Below are 26,804 nucleotides of genomic sequence, written 5' to 3' on the forward strand. Positions count from 1 at the left end.
TTTTAATAGATTGTGAAGCAAAATCTAAACGACATAATAAAATGTCAACCGCACCACGGATTCCCAGACAGTCTCCCACACTGGTACTAGCGAGGCCTTAAGCTGTGTAACTTCTGCGATCTGACGAGAGCAGGCACATTCAGCTTAGAATGGCCATTGACATTAAATGCTGTAATCCATAGTCCTTTTTAATCGATTGTCAAACAAAATCTAAACGACATAATAAAATGTCAACCGCACCACGGATTCCCAGACAGTCTCCCACACTGGTATTAGCAAGGCCTTAAGCTGTGTAACTTCTGCGTTCTGATGAGAGCAGGCACATTCAGCTTAGAATGGCCATTGACATTAAAAGCCTTAATCCATAGTTCTATTTAATCTATTGTGAAACAAAATCTAAACAACATAATAAAAAGTCAACCGCACCACGGATTCCCAGACAGTCTCCCACACTGGTACTAGCGAGGCCTTAAGCTGTGTAAGTTCTGCGATCTGACGAGAGCATGGACATTCAGCTTAGAATGGCCATTGACATTAAATGCTTTAATCCATAGTCCTTTTTAATCGATTGTGAAACAAAATCTAAACGACATAATAAAAATTCAACCGCACCACGCATTCCCAGAGAGTCTCCCACACTGGTACTAGCGAAGCCTTAAGCTGTGTAAGTTCTGCGATCTGACAAGAGCAGGCACGTTCAGCTTAGAATGGCCACTGACATTAAATGATTTAATCCATAGTCCTTTTTAATCGATTGTGAAACAAAATCTAAACGACATAATAAAAAGTCAACCGCACCACGGATTCCCAGACAGTCTCCCACACTGGTACTAGCGAGGCCATAAGCTGTGTAACTTCTGCGATCTGACGAGAGCAGGCACATTCAGCTTAGAATGGCCATTGACATTAAAATCCTTAATCCATAGTCCTATTTAATCTATTGTGAAACAAAATCTAAACAACATAATAAAAAGTCAACCGCACCACGGATTCCCAGACAGTCAACCACACTGGTACTAGCGAGGCCTTAAGCTGTGTAACTTCTGCGATCTGACGAGAGCAGGCACATTCAGCTTTGAATGGCCATTGACATTAAATGCTTTAATCCATAGTCCTTTTTAATCGATTGTGAAACAAAATCTAAACGACATAATAAAAATTCAACCGCACCACGGATTCCCAGACGGTCTCCCACACTGGTACTAGCGAGGCCTTAAGCTGTGTAACTTCTGCGATCTGACGAGAGCAGGCACATTCAGATTAGAATGGCCACTGACATTAAATGGTTTAATCCATAGTCCTTTTTAATCGATTGTGAAACAAAATCTAAACGACATAATAAAAAGTCAACCGCACCACGGATTCCCAGACAGTCTCCCACACTGGTACTAGCGAGGCCTTAAGCTGTGTAACTTCTGCGATCTGACGAGAGCAGGCACATTCAGCTTAGAATGGCCATTGACATTAAATGCTTTAATCCATAGTCCTTTTTAATCGATTGTGAAACAAAATCTAAACGACATAATAAAAAGTCAACCGCACCACAGATTCCCAGACAGTCTCCCACACTGGTACTAGCGAGGCCTTAAGCTGTGTAACTTCTGCGATCTGACGAGAGCAGGCACATTCAGCTTAGAATGGCCATTGACATTAAAAGCTTTAATCCATAGTCCTATTTAATCTATTGTGAAACAAAATCTAAACAACATAATAAAAAGTCAACCGCACCACGCATTCCCAGACATTCTCCCACACTGTTACCAGCGAGGCCTTAAGCTGTGTAACTTCTGCGATCTGACGAGAGCAGGGACATTCAGCTTAGAATGGCCATTGACATTAAAGGCTTTAATCCATAGTCCTTTTTAATCGATTGTGAAACAAAATCTAAACGACATAATAAAAAGTTAACAGCACCACGGATTCCCAGACAGTCTCCCACACTGGTACTAGCGAGGCCTTAAGCTGTGTAACTTCTGCGATCTGACGAGAGCAGGCACATTCAGCTTAGAATGGCCATTGACGTTAAATGATTTAATCCATAGTCCTATTTAATCTATTGTGAAACAAAATCTAAACGACATAATAAAAAGTCAACCGCACCACGGATTCCCAGACAGTCTCCCACACTGGTACTAGGGAGGCGTTAAGCTGTGTAACTTCTGCGATCTAACAAGAGCAGGCATATTCAGCTTAGAATGGCCATTGACATTAAATGCTTTAATCCATAGTCCTTTTTAATCGATTGTGAAACAAAATCTAAACAACATAATAAAAAGTCAACCGCACCACGGATTCCCAGACAGTCTCCCACACTGGTACTAGCGAGGCGTTAAGCTGTGCTGTGTAACTTCTGCGATCTAACGAGAGCAGGCACATTCAGCTTAGAATGGCCATTGATATTAAATGCTTTAACCCATTATTTCGTTTAGATTTTGTTAACCGCACCACGGATTCCCAGACAGTCTCCCACACTGGTACTAGAAAGGCCTTAAGCTGTGTAACTTCTGCGTTCGGACGAGAGCAGGCACATTCAGCTTAGAATGGCCATTGACGTTAAATGCTTTAATCCATAGTCCTATTTAATCTATTGTGAAACAAAATCTAAACGACATAATAAAAAGTCAACCGCACCACGGATTCCCAGACAGTCTCCCACACTGGTACTAGCGAGGCGTTAAGCTGTGTAACTTCTGCGATCTAACGAGAGCAGGCACATTCAGCTTAGAATGGCCATTGACTTTAAATGTTTTAATCCATAGTCCTTTTTAATCGATTGTGAAACAAAATCTAAACGACATAATAAAAAGTCAACCGCACCACCGATTCCCAGACAGTCTCCCACACTGGTACTAGCGAGGCCTTAAGCTGTGTAACTTCTGCGATCTGACGAGAGCAGGCACATTCAGCTTAGAATGGCCATTGACATTAAAAGCCTTAATCCATAGTCCTATTTAATCGATTGTGAAACAAAATCTAAACGACATAATAAAAAGTCAACCGCACCACGGATTCACAGACAGTCTCCCACACTGGTACTAGCGAGGCCTTAAGCTGTGTAACTTCTGCGATCTGACGAGAGCAGGCACATTCAGCTTAGAATGGCCATTGACATTAAATGCTTTAATCCATAGTCCTTTTTAATCGATTGTGAAACAAAATCTAAACGACATAATAAAAAGTCAACAGCACCACGGATTCCCAGACAGTCTCCCACACTGGTACTAGCGAGGCCTTAAGCTGTGTAACTTCTGCGATCTGACGAGAGCAGGGACATTCAGCTTAGAATGGCCATTGACATTAAATGCTTTAATCCATAGTCCTTTTTAATCGATTGTGAAACAAAATCTAAACGACATAATAAAAATTCAACCGCACAACGGATTCCGAGACAGTCTCCCACACTGGTACTAGCGAGGCCTTAAGCTGGGTAACTTCTGCGATCTGACGAGAGCAGGCACATTCAGCTTAGAATGGCCATTGACGTTAAATGATTTAATTCATAGTCCTATTTAATCTATTGTGAAACAAAATCTAAACGACATAATAAAAAGTCAACCGCACCACGGATTCCCAGACAGTCTCCCACACTGGTACTAGGGAGGCGTTAAGCTGTGTAACTTCTGCGATCTAACGAGAGCAGGCACATTCAGCTTAGAATGGCCATTGACATTAAATGCTTTAATCCATAGTCCTTTTTAATCGATTGTGAAACAAAATCTAAACGACATAATAAAAAGTCAACCGCACCACAGATTCCCAGACAGTCTCCCACACTGGTACTAGCGAGGCCTTAAGCTGTGTAACTTCTGCGATCTGACGAGAGCAGGCACATTCAGTTTAGAATGACCATTGACGTTAAATGATTTAATCCATAGTCCTATTTAATCTATTGTGAAACAAAATCTAAACAACATAATAAAAAGTCAACCGCACCACGGATTCCCAGACAGTCTCCCACACTGGTACTAGGGAGGCGTTAAGCTGTGTAACTTCTGCGTTCTGACGAGAGCAGGCACATTCAGCTTAGAATGGCCATTGACTTCAAATGCTTTAATCCATAGTCCTTTTTAATCGATTGTGAAACAAAATCTAAACGACATAATAAAAAGTCAACCGCACCACGGATTCCCAGCCAGTCTCCCACACTGGTACTAGCGAGGCCTTAAGCTGTGTAACTTCTGCGATCTGACGAGAGCAGGCACATTCAGCTTAGAATGGCCATTGACATTAAAAGCCTTAATCCATAGTCCTAATTAATCTATTGTGAAACAAAATCTAAACAACATAATAAAAAGTCAACCGCACCACGGATTCCCAGACAGCCTTCCATACTGGTACTAGCGAGGCCTTAAGCTGTGTAACTTCTGCGATCTGACGAGAGCAGGCACATTCAGCTTAGAATGGCCATTGACGTTAAATGCTTTAATCCATAGTCCTATTTAATCTATTGTGAAACAAAATCTAAACGACATAATAAAAAGTCAACCGCACCACGGATTCCCAGACAGTCTCCCACACTGGTACTAGCGAGGCCTTAAGCTGTGTAACTTCTGCGATCTGACGAGAGCAGGCACATTCAGCTTAGAATGGCCATTGACATTAAATGCTTTAATCCATAGTCCTTTTTAATCGATTGTGAAACAAAATCTAAACGACATAATAAAAAGTCAACAGCACCACGGATTCCCAGACAGTCTCCCACACTGGTACTAGCGAGGCCTTAAGCTGTGTAACTTCTGCGATCTGACGAGAGCAGGGACATTCAGCTTAGAATGGCCATTGACATTAAATGCTTTAATCCATAGTCCTTTTTAATCGATTGTGAAACAAAATCTAAACGACATAATAAAAATTCAACCGCACAACGGATTCCGAGACAGTCTCCCACACTGGTACTAGCGAGGCCTTAAGCTGGGTAACTTCTGCGATCTGACGAGAGCAGGCACATTCAGCTTAGAATGGCCATTGACGTTAAATGATTTAATTCATAGTCCTATTTAATCTATTGTGAAACAAAATCTAAACGACATAATAAAAAGTCAACCGCACCACGGATTCCCAGACAGTCTCCCACACTGGTACTAGGGAGGCGTTAAGCTGTGTAACTTCTGCGATCTAACGAGAGCAGGCACATTCAGCTTAGAATGGCCATTGACATTAAATGCTTTAATCCATAGTCCTTTTTAATCGATTGCGAAACAAAATCTAAACGACATAATAAAAAGTCAACCGCACCACAGATTCCCAGACAGTCTCCCACACTGGTACTAGCGAGGCCTTAAGCTGTGTAACTTCTGCGATCTGACGAGAGCAGGCACATTCAGCTTAGAATGACCATTGACGTTAAATGATTTAATCCATAGTCCTATTTAATCTATTGTGAAACAAAATCTAAACGACATAATAAAAAGTCAACCGCACCACCGATTCCCAGACAGTCTCCCACACTGGTACTAGCGAGGCCTTAAGCTGTGTAACTTCTGCGATCTGACGAGAGCAGGCACATTCAGCTTAGAATGGCCATTGACATTAAAAGCCTTAATCCATAGTCCTATTTAATCGATTGTGAAACAAAATCTAAACGACATAATAAAAAGTCAACCGCACCACGGATTCACAGACAGTCTCCCACACTGGTACTAGCGAGGCCTTAAGCTGTGTAACTTCTGCGATCTGACGAGAGCAGGCACATTCAGCTTAGAATGGCCATTGACATTAAATGCTTTAATCCATAGTCCTTTTTAATCGATTGTGAAACAAAATCTAAACGACATAATAAAAAGTCAACAGCACCACGGATTCCCAGACAGTCTCCCACACTGGTACTAGCGAGGCCTTAAGCTGTGTAACTTCTGCGATCTGACGAGAGCAGGGACATTCAGCTTAGAATGGCCATTGACATTAAATGCTTTAATCCATAGTCCTTTTTAATCGATTGTGAAACAAAATCTAAACGACATAATAAAAATTCAACCGCACAACGGATTCCGAGACAGTCTCCCACACTGGTACTAGCGAGGCCTTAAGCTGGGTAACTTCTGCGATCTGACGAGAGCAGGCACATTCAGCTTAGAATGGCCATTGACGTTAAATGATTTAATTCATAGTCCTATTTAATCTATTGTGAAACAAAATCTAAACGACATAATAAAAAGTCAACCGCACCACGGATTCCCAGACAGTCTCCCACACTGGTACTAGGGAGGCGTTAAGCTGTGTAACTTCTGCGATCTAACGAGAGCAGGCACATTCAGCTTAGAATGGCCATTGACATTAAATGCTTTAATCCATAGTCCTTTTTAATCGATTGTGAAACAAAATCTAAACGACATAATAAAAAGTCAACCGCACCACAGATTCCCAGACAGTCTCCCACACTGGTACTAGCGAGGCCTTAAGCTGTGTAACTTCTGCGATCTGACGAGAGCAGGCACATTCAGTTTAGAATGACCATTGACGTTAAATGATTTAATCCATAGTCCTATTTAATCTATTGTGAAACAAAATCTAAACAACATAATAAAAAGTCAACCGCACCACGGATTCCCAGACAGTCTCCCACACTGGTACTAGGGAGGCGTTAAGCTGTGTAACTTCTGCGATCTAACGAGAGCAGGCACATTCAGCTTAGAATGGCCATTGACTTCAAATGCTTTAATCCATAGTCCTTTTTAATCGATTGTGAAACAAAATCTAAACGACATAATAAAAAGTCAACCGCACCACGGATTCCCAGCCAGTCTCCCACACTGGTACTAGCGAGGCCTTAAGCTGTGTAACTTCTGCGATCTGACGAGAGCAGGCACATTCAGCTTAGAATGGCCATTGACATTAAAAGCCTTAATCCATAGTCCTAATTAATCTATTGTGAAACAAAATCTAAACAACATAATAAAAAGTCAACCGCACCACGGATTCCCAGACAGCCTCCCATACTGGTACTAGCGAGGCCTTAAGCTGTGTAACTTCTGCGATCTGACGAGAGCAGGCACATTCAGCTTAGAATGGCCATTGACGTTAAATGCTTTAATCCATAGTCCTTTTTAATCGATTGTGAAACAAAATCTAAACGACATAATAAAAAGTCAACAGCACCACGGATTCCCAGACAGTCTCCCACACTGGTACTAGCGAGGCCTTAAGCTGTGTAACTTCTGCGATCTGACGAGAGCAGGGACATTCAGCTTAGAATGGCCATTGACATTAAATGCTTTAATCCATAGTCCTTTTTAATCGATTGTGAAACAAAATCTAAACGACATAATAAAAATTCAACCGCACAACGGATTCCGAGACAGTCTCCCACACTGGTACTAGCGAGGCCTTAAGCTGGGTAACTTCTGCGATCTGACGAGAGCAGGCACATTCAGCTTAGAATGGCCATTGACGTTAAATGATTTAATTCATAGTCCTATTTAATCTATTGTGAAACAAAATCTAAACTACATAATAAAAAGTCAACCGCACCACGGATTCCCAGACAGTCTCCCACACTGGTACTAGGGAGGCGTTAAGCTGTGTAACTTCTGCGATCTAACGAGAGCAGGCACATTCAGCTTAGAATGGCCATTGACATTAAATGCTTTAATCCATAGTCCTTTTTAATCGATTGCGAAACAAAATCTAAACGACATAATAAAAAGTCAACCGCACCACAGATTCCCAGACAGTCTCCCACACTGGTACTAGCGAGGCCTTAAGCTGTGTAACTTCTGCGATCTGACGAGAGCAGGCACATTCAGCTTAGAATGACCATTGACGTTAAATGATTTAATCCATAGTCCTATTTAATCTATTGTGAAACAAAATCTAAACAACATAATAAAAAGTCAACCGCACCACGGATTCCCAGACAGTCTCCCACACTGGTACTAGGGAGGCGTTAAGCTGTGTAACTTCTGCGATCTAACGAGAGCAGGCACATTCAGCTTAGAATGGCCATTGACTTCAAATGCTTTAATCCATAGTCCTTTTTAATCGATTGTGAAACAAAATCTAAACGACATAATAAAAAGTCAACCGCACCACGGATTCCCAGACAGTCTCCCACACTGGTACTAGCGAGGCCTTAAGCTGTGTAACTTCTGCGATCTGACGAGAGCAGGCACATTCAGCTTAGAATGGCCATTGACATTAAAAGCCTTAATCCATAGTCCTAATTAATCTATTGTGAAACAAAATCTAAACAACATAATAAAAAGTCAACCGCACCACGGATTCCCAGACAGCCTCCCATACTGGTACTAGCGAGGCCTTAAGCTGTGTAACTTCTGCGATCTGACGAGAGCAGGCACATTCAGCTTAGAATGGCCATTGACGTTAAATGCTTTAATCCATAGTCCTATTTAATCTATTGTGAAACAAAATCTAAACGACATAATAAAAAGTCAACCGCACCACGGATTCCCAGACAGTCTCCCACACTGGTACTAGCGAGGCCTTAAGCTGTGTAACTTCTGCGTTCGGACGAGAGCAGGCACATTCAGCTTAGAATGGCCATTGACGTTAAATGCTTTAATCCATAGTCCTATTTAATCTAATGTGAAACAAAATCTAAACGACATAATAAAAAGTCAACCGCACCACGGATTCCCAGACAGTCTCCCACACTGGTACTAGCGAGGCGTTAAGCTGTGTAACTTCTGCGATCTAACAAGAGCAGGCACATTCAGCTTAGAATGGCCATTGACTATAAAAGTTTTAATCCATAGTCCTTTTTAATCGATTGTGAAACAAAATCTAAACGACATAATAAAAAGTCAACCGCACCACGGATTCCCAGACAGTCTCCCACACTGGTACTAGCGAGGCCTTAAGCTGTGTAACTTCTGCGATCTGACGAGAGCAGGCACATTCAGCTTAGAATGGCCATTGACATTAAAATCCTTAATCCATAGTCCTATTTAATCGATTGTGAAACAAAATCTAAACGACATAATAAAAAGTCAACCGCACCACGGATTCCCAGACAGTCTCCCACACTGGTACTAGCGAGGCCTTAAGCTGTGTAACTTCTGCGATCTGACGAGAGCAGGCACATTCAGCTTAGAATGGCCATTGACATTAAATGCTTTAATCCATAGTCCTTTTTAATCGATTGTGAAACAAAATCTAAACGACATAATATAAAGTCAACCGCACCACGGATTCCCAGACAGTCTCCCACACTGGTACTAGCGAGGCCTTAAGCTGTGTAACTTCTGCGATCTGACGAGAGCAGGCACATTCAGCTTAGAATGGCCATTGACATTAAAAGCCTTAATCCATAGTCCTATTTAATCTATTGTGAAACAAAATCTAAACAACATAATAAAAAGTCAACCGCACCACGGATTCCCAGACAGACTCCCACACTAGTACTAGCGAGGCCTTAAGCTGTGTAACTTCTGCGATCTGACGAGAGAAGGCACATTCAGCTTAGAATGGCCATTGACATTAAATGCTTTAATCCATAGTCCTTTTTAATCGATTGTGAAACAAAATCTAAACGACATAATAAAAATTCAACCGCACCACGGATTCCCAGACAGTCTCCCACACTGGTGCTAGCGAGGACTTAAGCTGTGTAACTTCTGCGATCTGACGAGAGCAGGCACATTCAGCTTAGAATGGCCATTGACGTTAAATGCTTTAATCCATAGTCCTATTTAATCTATTGTGAAACAAAATCTAAACGACATAATAAAAAGTCAACCGCACCACGGATTCCCAGACAGTCTCCCACACTGGTACTAGCAAGGCCTTAAGCTGTGTAACTTCTACGATCTGACGAGAGCAGGGACATTCAGCTTAGAATGGCCATTGACATTAAATGCTTTAATCCATAGTCCTTTTTAATCGATTGTGAAACAAAATCTAAACGACATAATAAAAATTCAACCGCACCACGGATTCCCAGACAGTCTCCCACACTGGTACTAGCGAGGACTTAAGCTGTGTAACTACTGCGATCTGACGAGAGCAGGCACATTCAGCTTAGAATGGCCATTGACGTTAAATCCTTTAATCCATAGTCCTATTTAATCTATTGTGAAACAAAATCTAAACGACATAATAAAAAGTCAACCGCACCACGGATTCCCAGACAGTCTCCCACACTGGTACTAGCGAGGCCTTAAGCTGTGTAACTTCTGCGATCTGACGAGAGCAGGCACATTCAGCTTAGAATGGCCATTGAAGTTAAATGCTTTAATCCATAGTCCTATTTAATCTATTGTGAAACAAAATCTAAACGACATAATAAAAAGTCAACCGCACCACGGATTCCCAGACAGTCTCCCACACTGGTACTAGTGAGGCCTTAAGCTGTGTAACTTCTGCGATTTGACGAGAGCAGGCACATTCAGCTTAGAATGGCCATTGACGTTAAATGCTCTAATCCATAGTCCTATTTAATCTATTGTGAAACAAAATCTAAACGACACATAATAAAAAGTCAACCGCACCACGGATTCCCAGACAGTCTCCCACACTGGTACTAGCGAGGCGTTAAGCTGTGTAAGTTCTGCGATTTAACGAGAGCAGGCACATTCAGCTTAGAATGGCCATTGACATTAAATGTTTTAATCCATAGTCCTTTTTAATCGATTGTGAAACTAAATCTAAACGACATAATAAAAAGTCAACCGCACCACGGATTCCCAGACAGTCTCCCACACTGGTACTAGCGAGGCCTTAAGCTGTGTAACTTCTGCGATCTAACGAGGGCAGGCACATTCAGCTTAGAATGGCCATTGACATTAAATGCTTTAATCCATAGTCCTTTTTAATCGATTGTGAAACAAAATCTAAACGACATAATAAAAAGTCAACCGCACCACGGATTCCCAGACAGTCTCCCACACTGGTACTAGCGAGGCCTTAAGCTGTGTAACTTCTGCGATCTGACGAGAGCAGGCACATTCAGCTTAGAATGGCCATTGAAGTTAAATGCTTTAATCCATAGTCCTATTTAATCTATTGTGAAAAAAAATCTAAACGACATAATAGACAGTCTCCCACACTGGTACTAGCGAGGCGTTAAGCTGTGTAACTTCTGCGATCTAACAAGAGCAGGCACATTCAGCTTAGAATGGCCATTGACATTAAATGCTTTAATCCATAGTCCTTTTTAATCGATTGTGAAACAAAATCTAAACGACATAATAAAAAGTCAACCGCACCACGGATTCCCAGACAGTCTCCCACACTGGTACTAGCGAGGCCTTAAGCTGTGTAACTTCTGAGTTCTGACGAGAGCAGGCACATTCAGCTTAGAATGGCCATTGACGTTAAATGCTTTAATCCATAGTCCTATTTAATCTATTGTGAAACAAAATCTAAACGACATAATAAAAAGTCAACCGCACCACGGATTCCCAGACAGTCTCCCACACTGGTACTAGCGAGGCCTTAAGCTGTGTAACTTCTGCGATCTGACGAGAGCAGGCACATTCAGCTTAGAATGGCCATTGACATTAAAAGCCTTAATCCATAGTCCTATTTAATCTATTGTGAAACAAAATCTAAACAACATAATAAAAAGTCAACCGCACCACGGATTCCCAGACAGTCTCCCACACTGGTACTAGCGAGGACTTAAGCTATGTAACTTCTGCGTTCTGACGAGAGCAGGCACATTCAGCTTAGAATGGCCATTGACGTTAAATGCTTTAATCCATAGTCCTTTTTTATCGATTGTGAAACAAAATCTAAACGACATAATAAAAAGTCAACCGCACCACGGATTCCCAGACAGTCTCCCACACTGGTACTAGCAAGGCCTTAAGCTGTGTAACTTCTGCGATCTGACGAGAGCAGGCACATTCAGCTTAGAATGGCCATTGACATTAAATGCTTTAATCCATAGTCCTTTTTAATCGATTGTGAAACAAAATCTAAACGACATGATAAAAAGTCAACAGCACCACGGATTCCCAGACAGTCTCCCACACTGGTACTAGCGAGGCCTTAAGCTGTGTAACTTCTGCGATCTGACGAGAGAAGGGACATTCAGCTTAGAATGGCCATTGACATTAAATGCTTTAATCCATAGTCCTTTTTAATCGATTGTGAAACAAAATCTAAACGACATAATAAAAATTCAACCGCACAACGGATTCCGAGACAGTCTCCCACACTGGTACTAGCGAGGCCTTAAGCTGTGTAACTTCTGCGATCTGACGAGAGCAGGCACATTCAGCTTAGAATGGCCATTGACATTAAAAGCCTTAATCCATAGTCCTATTTAATCTATTGTGAAACAAAATCTAAACAACATAATAAAAAGTCAACCGCACCACGGATTCCCAGACAGTCTCCCACACTGGTACTAGCGAGGACTTAAGCTATGTAACTTCTGCGTTCTGACGAGAGCAGGGACATTCAGCTTAGAATGGCCATTGACGTTAAATGCTTTAATCCATAGTCCTTTTTTATCGATTGTGAAACAAAATCTAAACGACATAATAAAAAGTCAACCGCACCACGGATTCCCAGACAGTCTCCCACACAGGTGCTAGCGAGGCCTTAAGCTGTGTAACTTCTGCGATCTGACGAGAGCAGGCACATTCAGCTTAGAATGGCCATTGACATTAAAAGACTTAATCCATAGTCCTATTTAATCTATTGTGAAACAAAATCTAAACAACATAATAAAAAGTCAACCGCACCACGGATTCCCAGACAGTCTCCCACACTGGTACTAGAGAGGCCTTAAGCTGTGTAACTTCTGCGTTCTGACGAGAGCAGGCACATTCAGCTTAGAATGGCCATTGACATTAAATGCTTTAAATGCTTTAAATGCTTTAATCCATAGTCCTTTTTAATCGATTGTGAAACAAAATCTAAACGACATAATAAAAAGTCAACCGCACCACGGATTCCCAGACAATCTCCCACACTGGTACTAGCGAGGCCTTAAGCTGTGTAACTTCTGCGATCTGACGAGAGCAGGCACATTCAGCTTAGAATGGCCATTGACATTAAAAGCTTTAATCCATAGTCCTATTTAATCTACTGTGAAACAAAATCTAAACAACATAATAAAAAGGCAACCGCACCACGGATTCCCAGACAGTCTCCCACACTGGTACTAGCGAGGCCTTAAGCTGTGTAACTTCTGCGTTCTGACAAGAGCAGGCACATTCAGCTTAGAATGGCCATTGACGTTAAATGCTTTAATATATAGTCCTATTTAATCGATTGTGAAACAAAATCTAAACGACATAATAAAAAGTCAACCACACCACGGATTCCCAGACAGTCTCCCACACTGGTACTAGCGAGGACTTAAGCTATGTAACTTCTGCGTTCTGACGAGAGCAGGCACATTCAGCTTAGAATGGCCATTAACGTTAAATGCTTTAATCCATAGTCCTTTTTAATCGATTGTGAAACAAAATCTAAACGACATAATAAAAAGTCAACCGCACCACGGATTCCCAGACAGTCTCCCACACTGGTACTAGCGAGGCGTTAAGCTGTGTAACTTCTGCGATCTAACGAGAGCAGGCACATTCAGCTTAGAATGGCCATTGACTTTAAATGCTTTAATCCATAGTCCTTTTTAATCGATTGTGAAACAAAATCTAAACGACATAATAAAAAGTCAACCGCACCACGGATTCCCAGACAGTCTCCCACACTGGTACTAGCGAGGACTTAAGCTATGTAACTTCTGCGTTCTGACGAGAGCAGGCACATTCAGCTTAGAATGGCCATTGACGTTAAATGCTTTAATCCATAGTCCTTTTTAATCGATTGTGAAACAAAATCTAAACGACATAATAAAAAGTCAACCGCACCACGGATTCCCAGACAGTCTCCCACACTGGTATCAGCAAGGCCTTAAGCTGTGTAACTTCTGCGATCTGACGAGAGCAGGGACATTCTGCTTAGAATGGCCATTGACATTAAATGCTTTAATCCATAGTCCTTTTTAATCGATTGTGAAACAAAATCTAAACGACATAATAAAAAGTCAACCGCACCACGGATTCCCAGACAGTCTCCCACACTGGTACTAGCGAGGCCTTAAGCTGTGTAACTTCTGCGATATGACGAGAGCAGGCACATTCAGGTTAGAATGGCCATTGACATTAAAAGCCTTAATCCATAGTCCTATTTAATCTATTGTGAAACAAAATCTAAACAACATAATAAAAAGTCAACCGCACCACGGATTCCCAGACAGTCTCCCACACTGGTACTAGCGAGGCCTTAAGCTGTGTAACTTCTGCGATCTGACAAGAGCAGGGACATTCAGCTTAGAATGGCCATTGACATTAAATGCTTTAATCCATAGTCCTTTTTAATCGATTGTGAAACAAAATCTAAACGACATAATAAAAATTCAACCGCACCACGGATTCCCAGACAGTCTCCCACACTGGTACTAGCGAGGCCTTAAGCTGTGTAACTTCTGCGTTCTGACGAGAGCAGGCACATTCAGCTTAGAATGGCCATTGACGATAAATGCTTTAATCCATAGTCCTATTTAATCTATTGTGAAACAAAATCTAAACGACATAATAAAAAGTCAACCGCACCACGGATTCCCAGACAGTCTCCCACACTGGTACTAGCGAGGCCTTAAGCTGTGTAACTTCTGCGTTCGGACGAGAGCAGGCACATTCAGCTTAGAATGGCCATTGACGTTAAATTCTTTAATCCATAGTCCTATTTAATCTATTGTGAAACAAAATCTAAACGACATAATAAAAAGTCAACCGCACCACGGATTCCCAGACAGTCTCCCACACTGGTACTAGCGAGGCGTTAAGCTGTGTAACTTCTGCGATCTAACGAGAGCAGACACATTCAGCTTAGAATGGCCATTGACTTTAAATGCTTTAATACATAGTCCTTTTTAATCGATTGTGAAACAAAATCTAAACGACATAATAAAAAGTCAACCGCACCACGGATTCCCAGACATGCTCCCACACTGGTACTAGCGAGGCCTTAAGCTGTGTAACTTCTGCGATCTGACGAGAGCGGGCACATTCAGCTTAGAATGGCCATTGACGTTAAATGCTTTAATCCATAGTCCTTTTTTATCGATTGTGAAACAAAATCTAAACGACATAATAAAAAGTCAACCGCACCACGGATTCCCAGACAGTCTCCCACACTGGTACTAGCGAGGCCTTAAGCTGTGTAACTTCTGCGATCTGACGAGAGCAGGCACATTCAGCTTAGAATGGCCATTGACATTAAATGCTTTAATCCATAGTCCTTTTTAATCGATTGTGAAACAAAATCTAAACGACATAATAAAAAGTCAACAGCACCACGGATTCCCAGACAGTCTCCCACACTGGTACTAGCGAGGCCTTAAGCTGTGTAACTTCTGCGATCTGACGAGAGAAGGGACATTCAGCTTAGAATGGCGATTGACATTAAATGCTTTAATCCATAGTCCTTTTTAATCGATTGTGAAACAAAATCTAAACGACATAATAAAAATTCAACCGCACAATTGATTCCGAGACAGTCTCCCACACTGGTACTAGCGAGGCCTTAAGCTGTGTAACTTCTGCGATCTGACGAGAGCAGGCACATTCAGCTTAGAATGGCCATTGACGTTAAATGATTTAATCCATAGTCCTATTTAATCTATTGTGAAACAAAATCTAAACGACATAATAAAAAGTCAACCGCACCACGGATTCCCAGACAGTCTCCCTCACTGGTACTAGCGAGGCCTTAAGCTGTGTAACTTCTGCGATCTGACGAGAGCAGGCACATTCAGCTTAGAATGGCCATTGACATTAAATGCTTTAATCCATAGTCCTTTTTAATCGATTGTGAAACAAAATCTAAACGACATAATAAAAAGTCAACCGCACCACGGATTCCCAGATAGTCTCCCACACTGGTACTAGCGAGGCCTTAGGCTGTGTAACTTCTGTGATCTGACGAGAGCAGGCACATTCAGCTTAGAATGGCCATTGACGTTAAATGCTTTAATCCATAGTCCTTTTTAATCTATTGTGAAACAAAATCTAAACGACATAATAAAAAGTCAACCGCACCACGGATTCCCAGACAGTCACCCACACTAGTACTAGCGAGGCGTTAAGCTGTGTAACTTCTGCGATCTAACGAGAGCAGGCACATTCAGCTTAGAATGGCCATTGACATTAAATGCTTTAATCCATAGTCCTTTTTAATCGATTGTGAAACAAAATCTAAACGACATAATAAAAAGTCAACCGCACCACGGATTCCCAGACAGTCTCCCACACTGGTACTAGCGAGGACTTAAGCTGTGTAACTTCTGCGATCTGACGAGAGCAGGCACATTCAGCTTAGAATGGCCATTGACATTAAAAGCCTTAATCCATAGTCCTATTTAATCTATTGTGAAACAAAATCTAAACAACATAATAAAAAGTCAACCGCACCACGCATTCCCAGACAGTCTCCCACACTGGTACCAGCGAGGCCTTAAGCTGTGTAACTTCTGCGATCTGACGAGAGCAGGGACATTCAGCTTAGAATGGCCATTGACATTAAAGGCTTTAATCCATAGTCCTTTTTAATCGATTGTGAAACAAAATCTAAACGACATAATAAAAACTCAACCGCACCATAGACAGTCTCCCACACTGGTACTAGCGAGGCCTTAAGCTGTGTAACTTCTGCTTTCGGACGAGAGCAGGCAAATTCAGCTTAGAATGGCCATTGACGTTAAATGCTTTAATCCATAGTCCTATTTAATCTATTGTGAAACAAAATCTAAACGACATAATAAAAAGTCAACCGCACCACGGATTCCCAGACAGTCTCCCACACTGGTACTAGCGAGGCCTTAAGCTGTGTAACTTCTACGATCTGACGAGAGCAGGCACATTCAGCTTAGAATGGCCATTGACATGAAATGCTTTAATCCATAGTCCTTTTTAATCGATTGTGAAACAAAGTTTAAACGACATAATAAAAAGGTAACCACACCACGGATTCCCAGACAGTCTCCCACACTGGTACTAGCGAGGCCTTAAGCTGTGTAACTTCTGCGATCTGACGAGAGCAGGCACATTCAGCTTAGAATGGCCATTGACATTAAATGCTTTAATCCATAGTCCTTTTTAATCGATTGTGAAACAAAATCTAAACGACATAATAAAAAGTCAAAAGCACCACGGTTTCCCAGACAGTTTCCCACACTGGTACTAGCGAGGCCTTAAGCTGTGTAACTTCTGCGATCTGACGAGAGCAGGCACATTCAGCTTAGAATGGCCATTGACATGAAATGCTTTAATCCATAGTCCTTTTTAATCGATTGTGAAACAAAATTTAAACGACAGAATAAAAAGGTAACCGCACCACGGATTCCCACACAGTCTCCCACACTGGTACTAGCGAGGCCTTAAGCTGTGTAACTTCTGCGATCTGACGAGAGCAGGCACATTCAGCTTAGAATGGCCATTGACGTTAAATGCTTTAATCCATAGTCCTATTTAATCTATTGTGAAACAAAATCTAAACGACATAATAAAAAGTCAAAAGCACCACGGTTTCCCAGACTGGTACTAGCGAGGCCTTAAGCTGTGTAACTTCTGCAATCTGACGAGAGCAGGCACATTCAGCTTAGAATGGCCATTGACATTAAAAGCCTTAATCCATAGTCCTATTTAATCTATTGTGAAACAAAATCTAAACAACATAATAAAAAGTCTCCCACACTGGTACTAGTGAGGCCTTAAGCTGTGTAACTCCTGCGTTCTGACAAGAGCAGGCACATTCAGCTTAGAATGCCCATTGACGTTAAATGTTTTAATCCATAGTCCTATTTAATCTATTGTGAAACAAAATCTAAACGACATAATAAAAAGTCTACCGCACCACGGATTCCCAGACAGTCTCCCACACTGGTACTAGCGAGGCCTTAAGCTGTGTAACTTCTGCGATCTGACGAGAGCAGGGACATTCAGCTTAGAATGGCCATTGACATTAAATGCTTTAATCCATAGTCCTTTTTAATCGATTGTGAAACAAAATCTAAACGACATAATAAAAATTCAACCGCACCACGGATTCCCAGACAGTCTCCCACACTGGTACTAGCGAGGCCTTAAGCTGTGTAACTTCTGCGATCTGACGAGAGCAGGCAAATTCAGCTTAGAATGGCCATTGACGTTAAGTGCTTTACTCCATAGTCCTATTTAATCTATTGTGAAACAAAATCTAAACGACATAATAAAAAGTCAACCGCACCACGGATTCCCAGACAGTCTCCCACACTGATACTAGCGAGGCCTTAAGCTGTGTAACTTCTGCGATCTGACGAGAGAAGGCACATTCAGCTTAGAATGGCCATTGACGTTAAATGCTCTAATCCATAGTCCTATTTAATCTATTGTGAAACAAAATCTAAACGACATAATAAAAAGTCAACCGCACCACAGATTCCCAGACAGTCTCCCACACTGATACTAGCGAGGCCTTAAGCTGTGTAACTTCTGCGATCTGACGAGAGCAGTCACATTCAGCTTAGAATGGCCATTGACATTAAAAGCCTTAATCCATAGTCCTATTTAATCTATTGTGAAACAAAATCTAACAAACATAATAAAAAGTCAACCGCACCACGGATTCCCAGACAGTCTCCCACACAGCTACTAGCGAGGCCTTAAGCTGTGTAACTTCTGCGATCTGACGAGAGCAGGGACATTCAGCTTAGAATGGCCATTGACATTAAATGCTTTAATCCATAGTCCTATTTAATCTATTGTGAAACAAAATCTAAACGACATAATAAAAAGTCAACCGCACCACGGATTCCCAGACAGTCTCCCACACTGGTACTAGCGAGGCCTTAAGCTGTGTAACTTCTGCGATCTGACGAGAGCAGGCACATTCAGCTTAGAATGGCCATTGACAGTAAATGCTTTAATCCATAGTCCTTTTTAAATCGATTGTGAAACAAAATCTAAACGACATAATAAAAAGTCAACCGCACCACGGATTCCCAGACAGTCTCCAACACTGGTACTAGCGAGGCCTTAAGCTGTGTAACTTCTGCGATCTGACGAGAGAAGGCACATTCAGCTTAGAATGGCCATTGACATTAAAAGCCTTAATCCATAGTCCTATTTAATCTATTGTGAAACAAAATCTAACCAACATAATAAAAAGTCAACCGCACCACGGATTCCCAGACAGTCTCCCACACCGGTACTAGCGAGGAATTAAGCTGTGTAACTTCTGCGATCTGACGAGAGCAGGGACATTCAGCTTAGAATGGCCATTGACATTAAATGCTTTAATCCATAGTCTTTTTTAATCGATTGTGAAACAAAATCTAAACGACATAATAAAAATTCAACCGCACCACGGATTCCCAGACAGTCTCCCACACTGGTACTAGCGAGGCCTTAAGCTGTGTAACTTCTGCGATCTGACGAGAGCAGGGACATTCAGCTTAGAATGGCCATTGACATTAAATGCTTTAATCCATAGTCCTTTTTAATCGATTGTGAAACAAAATCTAAACGACATAATAAAAAGTCAACCGCACCACGGATTCCCAGACAGTCTCCCACACTGGTACTAGCGAGGACTTAAGCTGTGTAACTTCTGCGATCTGACGAGAGCAGGCACATTCAGCTTAGAATGGCCATTGACATTAAAAGCCTTAATCCATAGTCCTATTTAATCTATTGTGAAACAAAATCTAAACAACATAATAAAAAGTCAACCGCACCACGCATTCCCAGACAGTCTCCCACACTGGTACCAGCGAGGCCTTAAGCTGTGTAACTTCTGCGATCTGACGAGAGCAGGGACATTCAGCTTAGAATGGCCATTGACATTAAAGGCTTTAATCCATAGTCCTTTTTAATCGATTGTGAAACAAAATCTAAACGACATAATAAAAACTCAACCGCACCACAGACAGTCTCCCACACTGGTACTAGCGAGGCCTTAAGCTGCTTGACTTCTGCGATCTGACGAGAGCAGGGACATTCAGCTTAGCATGGCCATTGACATTAAAAGCCTTAATCCATAGTCCTATTTAATCTATTGTGAAACAAAATCTAAACGACATAATAAAAATTCAACCGCACCACGGATTCCCAGACAGTCTCCCACACTGGTACTAGCGAGGCCTTAAGCTGTGTAACTTCTGCGATCTGACGAGAGCAGGCAAATTCAGCTTAGAATGGCCATTGACGTTAAGTGCTTTACTCCATAGTCCTATTTAATCTATTGTGAAACAAAATCTAAACGACATAATAAAAAGTCAACCGCACCACGGATTCCCAGACAGTCTCCCACACTGATACTAGCGAGGGCTTAAGCTGTGTAACTTCTGCGATCTGACGAGAGAAGGCACATTCAGCTTAGAATGGCCATTGACGTTAAATGCTCTAATCCATAGTCCTATTTAATCTATTGTGAAACAAAATCTAAACGACATAATAAAAAGTCAACCGCACCACAGATTCCCAGACAGTCTCCCACACTGGTACTAGCGAGGCCTTAAGCTGTGTAACTTCTGCGATCTGACGAGAGCAGTCACATTCAGCTTAGAATGGCCATTGACATTAAAAGCCTTAATCCATAGTCCTATTTAATCTATTGTGAAACAAAATCTAACAAACATAATAAAAAGTCAACCGCACCACGGATTCCCAGACAGTCTCCCACACAGCTACTAGCGAGGCCTTAAGCTGTGTAACTTCTGCGATCTGACGAGAGCAGGGACATTCAGCTTAGAATGGCCATTGACATTAAATGCTTTAATCCATAGTCCTATTTAATCTATTGTGAAACAAAATCTAAACGACATAATAAAAAGTCAACCGCACCACGGATTCCCAGACAGTCTCCCACACTGGTACTAGCGAGGCCTTAAGCTGTGTAACTTCTGCGATCTGACGAGAGCAGGCACATTCAGCTTAGAATGGCCATTGACAGTAAATGCTTTAATCCATAGTCCTTTTTAATCGATTGTGAAACAAAATCTAAACGACATAATAAAAAGTCAACCGCACCACGGATTCCCAGACAGTCTCCAACACTGGTACTAGCGAGGCCTTAAGCTGTGTAACTTCTGCGATCTGACGAGAGAAGGCACATTCAGCTTAGAATGGCCATTGACATTAAAAGCCTTAATCCATAGTCCTATTTAATCTATTGTGAAACAAAATCTAACCAACATAATAAAAAGTCAACCGCACCACGGATTCCCAGACAGTCTCCCACACCGGTACTAGCGAGGAATTAAGCTGTGTAACTTCTGCGATCTGACGAGAGCAGGGACATTCAGCTTAGAATGGCCATTGACATTAAATGCTTTAATCCATAGTCTTTTTTAATCGATTGTGAAACAAAATCTAAACGACATAATAAAAATTCAACCGCACCACGGATTCCCAGGCAGTCTCCCACACTGGTACTAGCGAGGCCTTAAGCTGTGTAACTTCTGCGATCTGACGAGAGCAGGGACATTCAGCTTAGAATGGCCATTGACATTAAATGCTTTAATCCATAGTCCTTTTTAATCGATTGTGAAACAAAATCTAAACGACATAATAAAAAGTCAACCGCACCACGGATTCCCAGACAGTCTCCCACACTGGTACTAGCGAGGACTTAAGCTGTGTAACTTCTGCGATCTGACGAGAGCAGGCACATTCAGCTTAGAATGGCCATTGACATTAAAAGCCTTAATCCATAGTCCTATTTAATCTATTGTGAAACAAAATCTAAACAACATAATAAAAAGTCAACCGCACCACGCATTCCCAGACAGTCTCCCACACTGGTACCAGCGAGGCCTTAAGCTGTGTAACTTCTGCGATCTGACGAGAGCAGGGACATTCAGCTTAGAATGGCCATTGACATTAAAGGCTTTAATCCATAGTCCTTTTTAATCGATTGTGAAACAAAATCTAAACGACATAATAAAAACTCAACCGCACCACAGACAGTCTCCCACACTGGTACTAGCGAGGCCTTAAGCTGTGTAACTTCTGCGTTCGGACGAGAGCAGGCAAATTCAGCTTAGAATGGCCATTGACGTTAAATGCTTTAATCCATAGTCCTATTTAATCTATTGTGAAACAAAATCTAAACGACATAATAAAAAGTCAACCGCACCACGGATTCCCAGACAGTCTCCCACACTGGTACTAGCGAGGCCTTAAGCTGTGCAACTTCTGCGATCTGACGAGAGCAGGCACATTCAGCTTAGAATGGCCATTGACATTAAAAGCCTTAATCCATAGTCCTATTTAATCTATTGTGAAACAAAATCTAAACATAATAAAAAGTCAACCGCACCACGGATTCCCAGACAGTCTCCCACACTGGTACTAGCGAGGACTTAAGCTATGTAACTTCTGCGTTCTGACGAGAGCAGGCACATTCAGCTTAGAATGGCCATTGACGTTAAATGCTTTAATCCATAGTCCTTTTTAATCGACTGTGAAACAAAATCTAAACGACATAATAAAAAGTCAACCGCACCACGGATTCCCAGACAGTCTCCCACACTGGTATCAGCGAGGCCTTAAGCTGTGTAACTTCTGCGATCTGACGAGAGCAGGGACATTCAGCTTAGAATGGCCATTGACATTAATTGCTTTAATCCATAGTCCTTTTTAATCGATTGTGAAACAAAATCTAAACGACATAATAAAAAGTCAACCGCACCACGGATTCCCAGACAGTCTCCCACACTGGTACTAGCGAGGCCTTAAGCTGTGTAACTTCTGCGATCTAACAAGAGCAGGTACATTCAGCTTAGAATGGCCATTGACATTAAATGCTTTAATCCATAGTCCTTTTTAATCGATTGTGAAACAAAACCTAAACGACATAATAAAAAGTCAACCGCACCACGGATTCCCAGACAGTCTCCCACACTGGTACTAGCGAGGCCTTAAGCTGTGTAACTTCTGCGATATGACGAGAGCAGGCACATTCAGCTTAGAATGGCCATTGACATTAAAAGCCTTAATCCATAGTCCTATTTAATCTATTGTGAAACAAAATCTAAACAACATAATAAAAAGTCAACCGCACCACGGATTCCCAGACAGTCTCCCACACTGGTACTAGCGAGGCCTTAAGCTGTGTAACTTCTGCGATCTGACGAGAGCAAGCACATTCAGCTTAGAATGGCCATTGACATTAAATGCTTTAATCCATAGTCCTTTTTAATCGATTGTGAAACAAAATCTAAACGACATAATAAAATGTCAACCGCACCACGGATTCCCAGACAGTCTCCCACACTGGTACTAGCGAGGCCTTAAGCTGTGTAACTTCTGCGATCTGACGAGAGCAGGCACATTCAGCTTAGAATGGCCATTGACATTAAATGCTTTAATCCATAGTCCTTTTTAATCGATTGTGAAACAAAATCTAAACGACATAATAAAAAGTCAACCGCACCACGGATTCCCAGACAGTCTCCCACACTGGTACTAGCGAGGCCTTAAGCTGTGTAACTTCTACGATCTGACGAGAGCAGGCACATTCAGCTTAGAATGGCCATTGACATGAAATGCTTTAATCCATAGTCCTTTTTAATCGATTGTGAAACAAAGTTTAAACGACATAATAAAAAGGTAACCACACCACGGATTCCCAGACAGTCTCCCACACTGGTACTAGCGAGGCCTTAAGCTGTGTAACTTCTGCGATCTGACGAGAGCAGGCACATTCAGCTTAGAATGGCCATTGACATTAAATGCTTTAATCCATAGTCCTTTTTAATCGATTGTGAAACAAAATCTAAACGACATAATAAAAAGTCAAAAGCACCACGGTTTCCCAGACAGTTTCCCACACTGGTACTAGCGAGGCCTTAAGCTGTGTAACTTCTGCGATCTGACGAGAGCAGGCACATTCAGCTTAGAATGGCCATTGACATGAAATGCTTTAATCCATAGTCCTTTTTAATCGATTGTGAAACAAAATTTAAACGACAGAATAAAAAGGTAACCGCACCACGGATTCCCACACAGTCTCCCACACTGGTACTAGCGAGGCCTTAAGCTGTGTAACTTCTGCGATCTGACGAGAGCAGGCACATTCAGCTTAGAATGGCCATTGACGTTAAATGCTTTAATCCATAGTCCTATTTAATCTATTGTGAAACAAAATCTAAACGACATAATAAAAAGTCAAAAGCACCACGGTTTCCCAGACTGGTACTAGCGAGGCCTTAAGCTGTGTAACTTCTGCAATCTGACGAGAGCAGGCACATTCAGCTTAGAATGGCCATTGACATTAAAAGCCTTAATCCATAGTCCTATTTAATCTATTGTGAAACAAAATCTAAACAACATAATAAAAAGTCTCCCACACTGGTACTAGTGAGGCCTTAAGCTGTGTAACTCCTGCGTTCTGACAAGAGCAGGCACATTCAGCTTAGAATGCCCATTGACGTTAAATGTTTTAATCCATAGTCCTATTTAATCTATTGTGAAACAAAATCTAAACGACATAATAAAAAGTCTACCGCACCACGGATTCCCAGACAGTCTCCCACACTGGTACTAGCGAGGCCTTAAGCTGTGTAACTTCTGCGATCTGACGAGAGCAGGGACATTCAGCTTAGAATGGCCATTGACATTAAATGCTTTAATCCATAGTCCTTTTTAATCGATTGTGAAACAAAATCTAAACGACATAATAAAAATTCAACCGCACCACGGATTCCCAGACAGTCTCCCACACTGGTACTAGCGAGGCCTTAAGCTGTGTAACTTCTGCGATCTGACGAGAGCAGGCAAATTCAGCTTAGAATGGCCATTGACGTTAAGTGCTTTACTCCATAGTCCTATTTAATCTATTGTGAAACAAAATCTAAACGACATAATATAAAGTCAACCGCACCACGGATTCCCAGACAGTCTCCCACACTGATACTAGCGAGGCCTTAAGCTGTGTAACTTCTGCGATCTGACGAGAGAAGGCACATTCAGCTTAGAATGGCCATTGACGTTAAATGCTCTAATCCATAGTCCTATTTAATCTATTGTGAAACAAAATCTAAACGACATAATAAAAAGTCAACCGCACCACAGATTCCCAGACAGTCTCCCACACTGGTACTAGCGAGGCCTTAAGCTGTGTAACTTCTGCGATCTGACGAGAGCAGTCACATTCAGCTTAGAATGGCCATTGACATTAAAAGCCTTAATCCATAGTCCTATTTAATCTATTGTGAAACAAAATCTAACAAACATAATAAAAAGTCAACCGCACCACGGATTCCCAGACAGTCTCCCACACAGCTACTAGCGAGGCCTTAAGCTGTGTAACTTCTGCGATCTGACGAGAGCAGGGACATTCAGCTTAGAATGGCCATTGACATTAAATGCTTTAATCCATAGTCCTATTTAATCTATTGTGAAACAAAATCTAAACGACATAATAAAAAGTCAACCGCACCACGGATTCCCAGACAGTCTCCCACACTGGTACTAGCGAGGCCTTAAGCTGTGTAACTTCTGCGATCTGACGAGAGCAGGCACATTCAGCTTAGAATGGCCATTGACAGTAAATGCTTTAATCCATAGTCCTTTTTAAATCGATTGTGAAACAAAATCTAAACGACATAATAAAAAGTCAACCGCACCACGGATTCCCAGACAGTCTCCAACACTGGTACTAGCGAGGCCTTAAGCTGTGTAACTTCTGCGATCTGACGAGAGAAGGCACATTCAGCTTAGAATGGCCATTGACATTAAAAGCCTTAATCCATAGTCCTATTTAATCTATTGTGAAACAAAATCTAACCAACATAATAAAAAGTCAACCGCACCACGGATTCCCAGACAGTCTCCCACACCGGTACTAGCGAGGAATTAAGCTGTGTAACTTCTGCGATCTGACGAGAGCAGGGACATTCAGCTTAGAATGGCCATTGACATTAAATGCTTTAATCCATAGTCTTTTTTAATCGATTGTGAAACAAAATCTAAACGACATAATAAAAATTCAACCGCACCACGGATTCCCAGACAGTCTCCCACACTGGTACTAGCGAGGCCTTAAGCTGTGTAACTTCTGCGATCTGACGAGAGCAGGGACATTCAGCTTAGAATGGCCATTGACATTAAATGCTTTAATCCATAGTCCTTTTTAATCGATTGTGAAACAAAATCTAAACGACATAATAAAAAGTCAACCGCACCACGGATTCCCAGACAGTCTCCCACACTGGTACTAGCGAGGACTTAAGCTGTGTAACTTCTGCGATCTGACGAGAGCAGGCACATTCAGCTTAGAATGGCCATTGACATTAAAAGCCTTAATCCATAGTCCTATTTAATCTATTGTGAAACAAAATCTAAACAACATAATAAAAAGTCAACCGCACCACGCATTCCCAGACAGTCTCCCACACTGGTACCAGCGAGGCCTTAAGCTGTGTAACTTCTGCGATCTGACGAGAGCAGGGACATTCAGCTTAGAATGGCCATTGACATTAAAGGCTTTAATCCATAGTCCTTTTTAATCGATTGTGAAACAAAATCTAAACGACATAATAAAAACTCAACCGCACCACAGACAGTCTCCCACACTGGTACTAGCGAGGCCTTAAGCTGCTTGACTTCTGCGATCTGACGAGAGCAGGGACATTCAGCTTAGCATGGCCATTGACATTAAAAGCCTTAATCCATAGTCCTATTTAATCTATTGTGAAACAAAATCTAAACGACATAATAAAAATTCAACCGCACCACGGATTCCCAGACAGTCTCCCACACTGGTACTAGCGAGGCCTTAAGCTGTGTAACTTCTGCGATCTGACGAGAGCAGGCAAATTCAGCTTAGAATGGCCATTGACGTTA

At 41.8% G+C, this 26,804-nt stretch overlaps 62 pseudogenes; all 62 read right to left on the reverse strand.

Annotated features, from left to right (window-relative positions):
- Window positions 1-1,903: 1,903 nt before the first annotated feature.
- Window positions 1,904-2,021, reverse strand: LOC142675211 (5S ribosomal RNA; annotated as a pseudogene).
- Window positions 2,022-3,178: 1,157 nt separating this feature from the next.
- Window positions 3,179-3,296, reverse strand: LOC142675914 (5S ribosomal RNA; annotated as a pseudogene).
- Window positions 3,297-4,480: 1,184 nt separating this feature from the next.
- Window positions 4,481-4,597, reverse strand: LOC142675277 (5S ribosomal RNA; annotated as a pseudogene).
- A 69-nt stretch (window positions 4,598-4,666) lies between these two features.
- On the reverse strand, window positions 4,667-4,784 carry LOC142675915 (5S ribosomal RNA; annotated as a pseudogene).
- A 998-nt stretch (window positions 4,785-5,782) lies between these two features.
- LOC142675916 (5S ribosomal RNA) lies at window positions 5,783-5,900 on the reverse strand (annotated as a pseudogene).
- Window positions 5,901-6,712: 812 nt separating this feature from the next.
- Window positions 6,713-6,829, reverse strand: LOC142675390 (5S ribosomal RNA; annotated as a pseudogene).
- A 255-nt stretch (window positions 6,830-7,084) lies between these two features.
- Window positions 7,085-7,202, reverse strand: LOC142675917 (5S ribosomal RNA; annotated as a pseudogene).
- Window positions 7,203-8,014: 812 nt separating this feature from the next.
- On the reverse strand, window positions 8,015-8,131 carry LOC142675280 (5S ribosomal RNA; annotated as a pseudogene).
- Window positions 8,132-8,386: 255 nt separating this feature from the next.
- On the reverse strand, window positions 8,387-8,503 carry LOC142675187 (5S ribosomal RNA; annotated as a pseudogene).
- Window positions 8,504-8,758: 255 nt separating this feature from the next.
- Window positions 8,759-8,875, reverse strand: LOC142675281 (5S ribosomal RNA; annotated as a pseudogene).
- Window positions 8,876-8,944: 69 nt separating this feature from the next.
- LOC142675282 (5S ribosomal RNA) lies at window positions 8,945-9,061 on the reverse strand (annotated as a pseudogene).
- Window positions 9,062-9,130: 69 nt separating this feature from the next.
- On the reverse strand, window positions 9,131-9,247 carry LOC142675284 (5S ribosomal RNA; annotated as a pseudogene).
- An 813-nt stretch (window positions 9,248-10,060) lies between these two features.
- Window positions 10,061-10,178, reverse strand: LOC142675214 (5S ribosomal RNA; annotated as a pseudogene).
- Window positions 10,179-10,806: 628 nt separating this feature from the next.
- Window positions 10,807-10,924, reverse strand: LOC142675215 (5S ribosomal RNA; annotated as a pseudogene).
- Window positions 10,925-11,337: 413 nt separating this feature from the next.
- Window positions 11,338-11,454, reverse strand: LOC142675285 (5S ribosomal RNA; annotated as a pseudogene).
- A 440-nt stretch (window positions 11,455-11,894) lies between these two features.
- Window positions 11,895-12,013, reverse strand: LOC142675678 (5S ribosomal RNA; annotated as a pseudogene).
- A 626-nt stretch (window positions 12,014-12,639) lies between these two features.
- On the reverse strand, window positions 12,640-12,756 carry LOC142675360 (5S ribosomal RNA; annotated as a pseudogene).
- Window positions 12,757-14,331: 1,575 nt separating this feature from the next.
- LOC142675289 (5S ribosomal RNA) lies at window positions 14,332-14,448 on the reverse strand (annotated as a pseudogene).
- Window positions 14,449-14,517: 69 nt separating this feature from the next.
- LOC142675188 (5S ribosomal RNA) lies at window positions 14,518-14,634 on the reverse strand (annotated as a pseudogene).
- Window positions 14,635-15,075: 441 nt separating this feature from the next.
- Window positions 15,076-15,192, reverse strand: LOC142675286 (5S ribosomal RNA; annotated as a pseudogene).
- Window positions 15,193-15,260: 68 nt separating this feature from the next.
- LOC142675224 (5S ribosomal RNA) lies at window positions 15,261-15,379 on the reverse strand (annotated as a pseudogene).
- Window positions 15,380-16,927: 1,548 nt separating this feature from the next.
- LOC142675386 (5S ribosomal RNA) lies at window positions 16,928-17,045 on the reverse strand (annotated as a pseudogene).
- Window positions 17,046-17,113: 68 nt separating this feature from the next.
- Window positions 17,114-17,230, reverse strand: LOC142675359 (5S ribosomal RNA; annotated as a pseudogene).
- Window positions 17,231-17,299: 69 nt separating this feature from the next.
- Window positions 17,300-17,417, reverse strand: LOC142675299 (5S ribosomal RNA; annotated as a pseudogene).
- A 400-nt stretch (window positions 17,418-17,817) lies between these two features.
- Window positions 17,818-17,936, reverse strand: LOC142675591 (5S ribosomal RNA; annotated as a pseudogene).
- An 812-nt stretch (window positions 17,937-18,748) lies between these two features.
- On the reverse strand, window positions 18,749-18,865 carry LOC142675287 (5S ribosomal RNA; annotated as a pseudogene).
- Window positions 18,866-18,934: 69 nt separating this feature from the next.
- On the reverse strand, window positions 18,935-19,053 carry LOC142675227 (5S ribosomal RNA; annotated as a pseudogene).
- A 67-nt stretch (window positions 19,054-19,120) lies between these two features.
- On the reverse strand, window positions 19,121-19,239 carry LOC142675349 (5S ribosomal RNA; annotated as a pseudogene).
- Window positions 19,240-19,306: 67 nt separating this feature from the next.
- LOC142675748 (5S ribosomal RNA) lies at window positions 19,307-19,425 on the reverse strand (annotated as a pseudogene).
- Window positions 19,426-19,492: 67 nt separating this feature from the next.
- LOC142675666 (5S ribosomal RNA) lies at window positions 19,493-19,611 on the reverse strand (annotated as a pseudogene).
- Window positions 19,612-20,042: 431 nt separating this feature from the next.
- On the reverse strand, window positions 20,043-20,161 carry LOC142675843 (5S ribosomal RNA; annotated as a pseudogene).
- A 253-nt stretch (window positions 20,162-20,414) lies between these two features.
- Window positions 20,415-20,533, reverse strand: LOC142675834 (5S ribosomal RNA; annotated as a pseudogene).
- Window positions 20,534-20,600: 67 nt separating this feature from the next.
- Window positions 20,601-20,719, reverse strand: LOC142675784 (5S ribosomal RNA; annotated as a pseudogene).
- A 67-nt stretch (window positions 20,720-20,786) lies between these two features.
- LOC142675405 (5S ribosomal RNA) lies at window positions 20,787-20,905 on the reverse strand (annotated as a pseudogene).
- Window positions 20,906-20,972: 67 nt separating this feature from the next.
- LOC142675228 (5S ribosomal RNA) lies at window positions 20,973-21,091 on the reverse strand (annotated as a pseudogene).
- A 67-nt stretch (window positions 21,092-21,158) lies between these two features.
- LOC142675350 (5S ribosomal RNA) lies at window positions 21,159-21,277 on the reverse strand (annotated as a pseudogene).
- A 67-nt stretch (window positions 21,278-21,344) lies between these two features.
- Window positions 21,345-21,463, reverse strand: LOC142675656 (5S ribosomal RNA; annotated as a pseudogene).
- Window positions 21,464-21,530: 67 nt separating this feature from the next.
- LOC142675668 (5S ribosomal RNA) lies at window positions 21,531-21,649 on the reverse strand (annotated as a pseudogene).
- A 67-nt stretch (window positions 21,650-21,716) lies between these two features.
- LOC142675762 (5S ribosomal RNA) lies at window positions 21,717-21,835 on the reverse strand (annotated as a pseudogene).
- A 245-nt stretch (window positions 21,836-22,080) lies between these two features.
- Window positions 22,081-22,199, reverse strand: LOC142675773 (5S ribosomal RNA; annotated as a pseudogene).
- Window positions 22,200-22,263: 64 nt separating this feature from the next.
- Window positions 22,264-22,382, reverse strand: LOC142675804 (5S ribosomal RNA; annotated as a pseudogene).
- A 67-nt stretch (window positions 22,383-22,449) lies between these two features.
- LOC142675180 (5S ribosomal RNA) lies at window positions 22,450-22,568 on the reverse strand (annotated as a pseudogene).
- A 67-nt stretch (window positions 22,569-22,635) lies between these two features.
- On the reverse strand, window positions 22,636-22,754 carry LOC142675611 (5S ribosomal RNA; annotated as a pseudogene).
- A 67-nt stretch (window positions 22,755-22,821) lies between these two features.
- On the reverse strand, window positions 22,822-22,940 carry LOC142675143 (5S ribosomal RNA; annotated as a pseudogene).
- A 67-nt stretch (window positions 22,941-23,007) lies between these two features.
- Window positions 23,008-23,126, reverse strand: LOC142675546 (5S ribosomal RNA; annotated as a pseudogene).
- Window positions 23,127-23,194: 68 nt separating this feature from the next.
- LOC142675288 (5S ribosomal RNA) lies at window positions 23,195-23,311 on the reverse strand (annotated as a pseudogene).
- Window positions 23,312-23,379: 68 nt separating this feature from the next.
- LOC142675625 (5S ribosomal RNA) lies at window positions 23,380-23,498 on the reverse strand (annotated as a pseudogene).
- A 67-nt stretch (window positions 23,499-23,565) lies between these two features.
- Window positions 23,566-23,684, reverse strand: LOC142675193 (5S ribosomal RNA; annotated as a pseudogene).
- Window positions 23,685-23,751: 67 nt separating this feature from the next.
- Window positions 23,752-23,870, reverse strand: LOC142675511 (5S ribosomal RNA; annotated as a pseudogene).
- Window positions 23,871-23,937: 67 nt separating this feature from the next.
- On the reverse strand, window positions 23,938-24,056 carry LOC142675894 (5S ribosomal RNA; annotated as a pseudogene).
- Window positions 24,057-24,456: 400 nt separating this feature from the next.
- Window positions 24,457-24,575, reverse strand: LOC142675592 (5S ribosomal RNA; annotated as a pseudogene).
- A 67-nt stretch (window positions 24,576-24,642) lies between these two features.
- On the reverse strand, window positions 24,643-24,761 carry LOC142675844 (5S ribosomal RNA; annotated as a pseudogene).
- A 67-nt stretch (window positions 24,762-24,828) lies between these two features.
- On the reverse strand, window positions 24,829-24,947 carry LOC142675257 (5S ribosomal RNA; annotated as a pseudogene).
- A 67-nt stretch (window positions 24,948-25,014) lies between these two features.
- Window positions 25,015-25,133, reverse strand: LOC142675835 (5S ribosomal RNA; annotated as a pseudogene).
- Window positions 25,134-25,200: 67 nt separating this feature from the next.
- Window positions 25,201-25,319, reverse strand: LOC142675785 (5S ribosomal RNA; annotated as a pseudogene).
- A 67-nt stretch (window positions 25,320-25,386) lies between these two features.
- Window positions 25,387-25,505, reverse strand: LOC142675406 (5S ribosomal RNA; annotated as a pseudogene).
- A 68-nt stretch (window positions 25,506-25,573) lies between these two features.
- On the reverse strand, window positions 25,574-25,692 carry LOC142675229 (5S ribosomal RNA; annotated as a pseudogene).
- A 67-nt stretch (window positions 25,693-25,759) lies between these two features.
- Window positions 25,760-25,878, reverse strand: LOC142675351 (5S ribosomal RNA; annotated as a pseudogene).
- A 67-nt stretch (window positions 25,879-25,945) lies between these two features.
- Window positions 25,946-26,064, reverse strand: LOC142675749 (5S ribosomal RNA; annotated as a pseudogene).
- A 67-nt stretch (window positions 26,065-26,131) lies between these two features.
- Window positions 26,132-26,250, reverse strand: LOC142675669 (5S ribosomal RNA; annotated as a pseudogene).
- A 67-nt stretch (window positions 26,251-26,317) lies between these two features.
- LOC142675763 (5S ribosomal RNA) lies at window positions 26,318-26,436 on the reverse strand (annotated as a pseudogene).
- A 245-nt stretch (window positions 26,437-26,681) lies between these two features.
- LOC142675845 (5S ribosomal RNA) lies at window positions 26,682-26,800 on the reverse strand (annotated as a pseudogene).
- Between the last annotated feature and the right edge of the window lie 4 nt (window positions 26,801-26,804).

This window comes from Rhinoderma darwinii (genome assembly GCF_050947455.1).
Source record: "Rhinoderma darwinii isolate aRhiDar2 chromosome 2 unlocalized genomic scaffold, aRhiDar2.hap1 SUPER_2_unloc_27, whole genome shotgun sequence".
In the NCBI taxonomy this organism is placed as follows: Eukaryota; Metazoa; Chordata; class Amphibia; order Anura; family Rhinodermatidae; genus Rhinoderma; species Rhinoderma darwinii.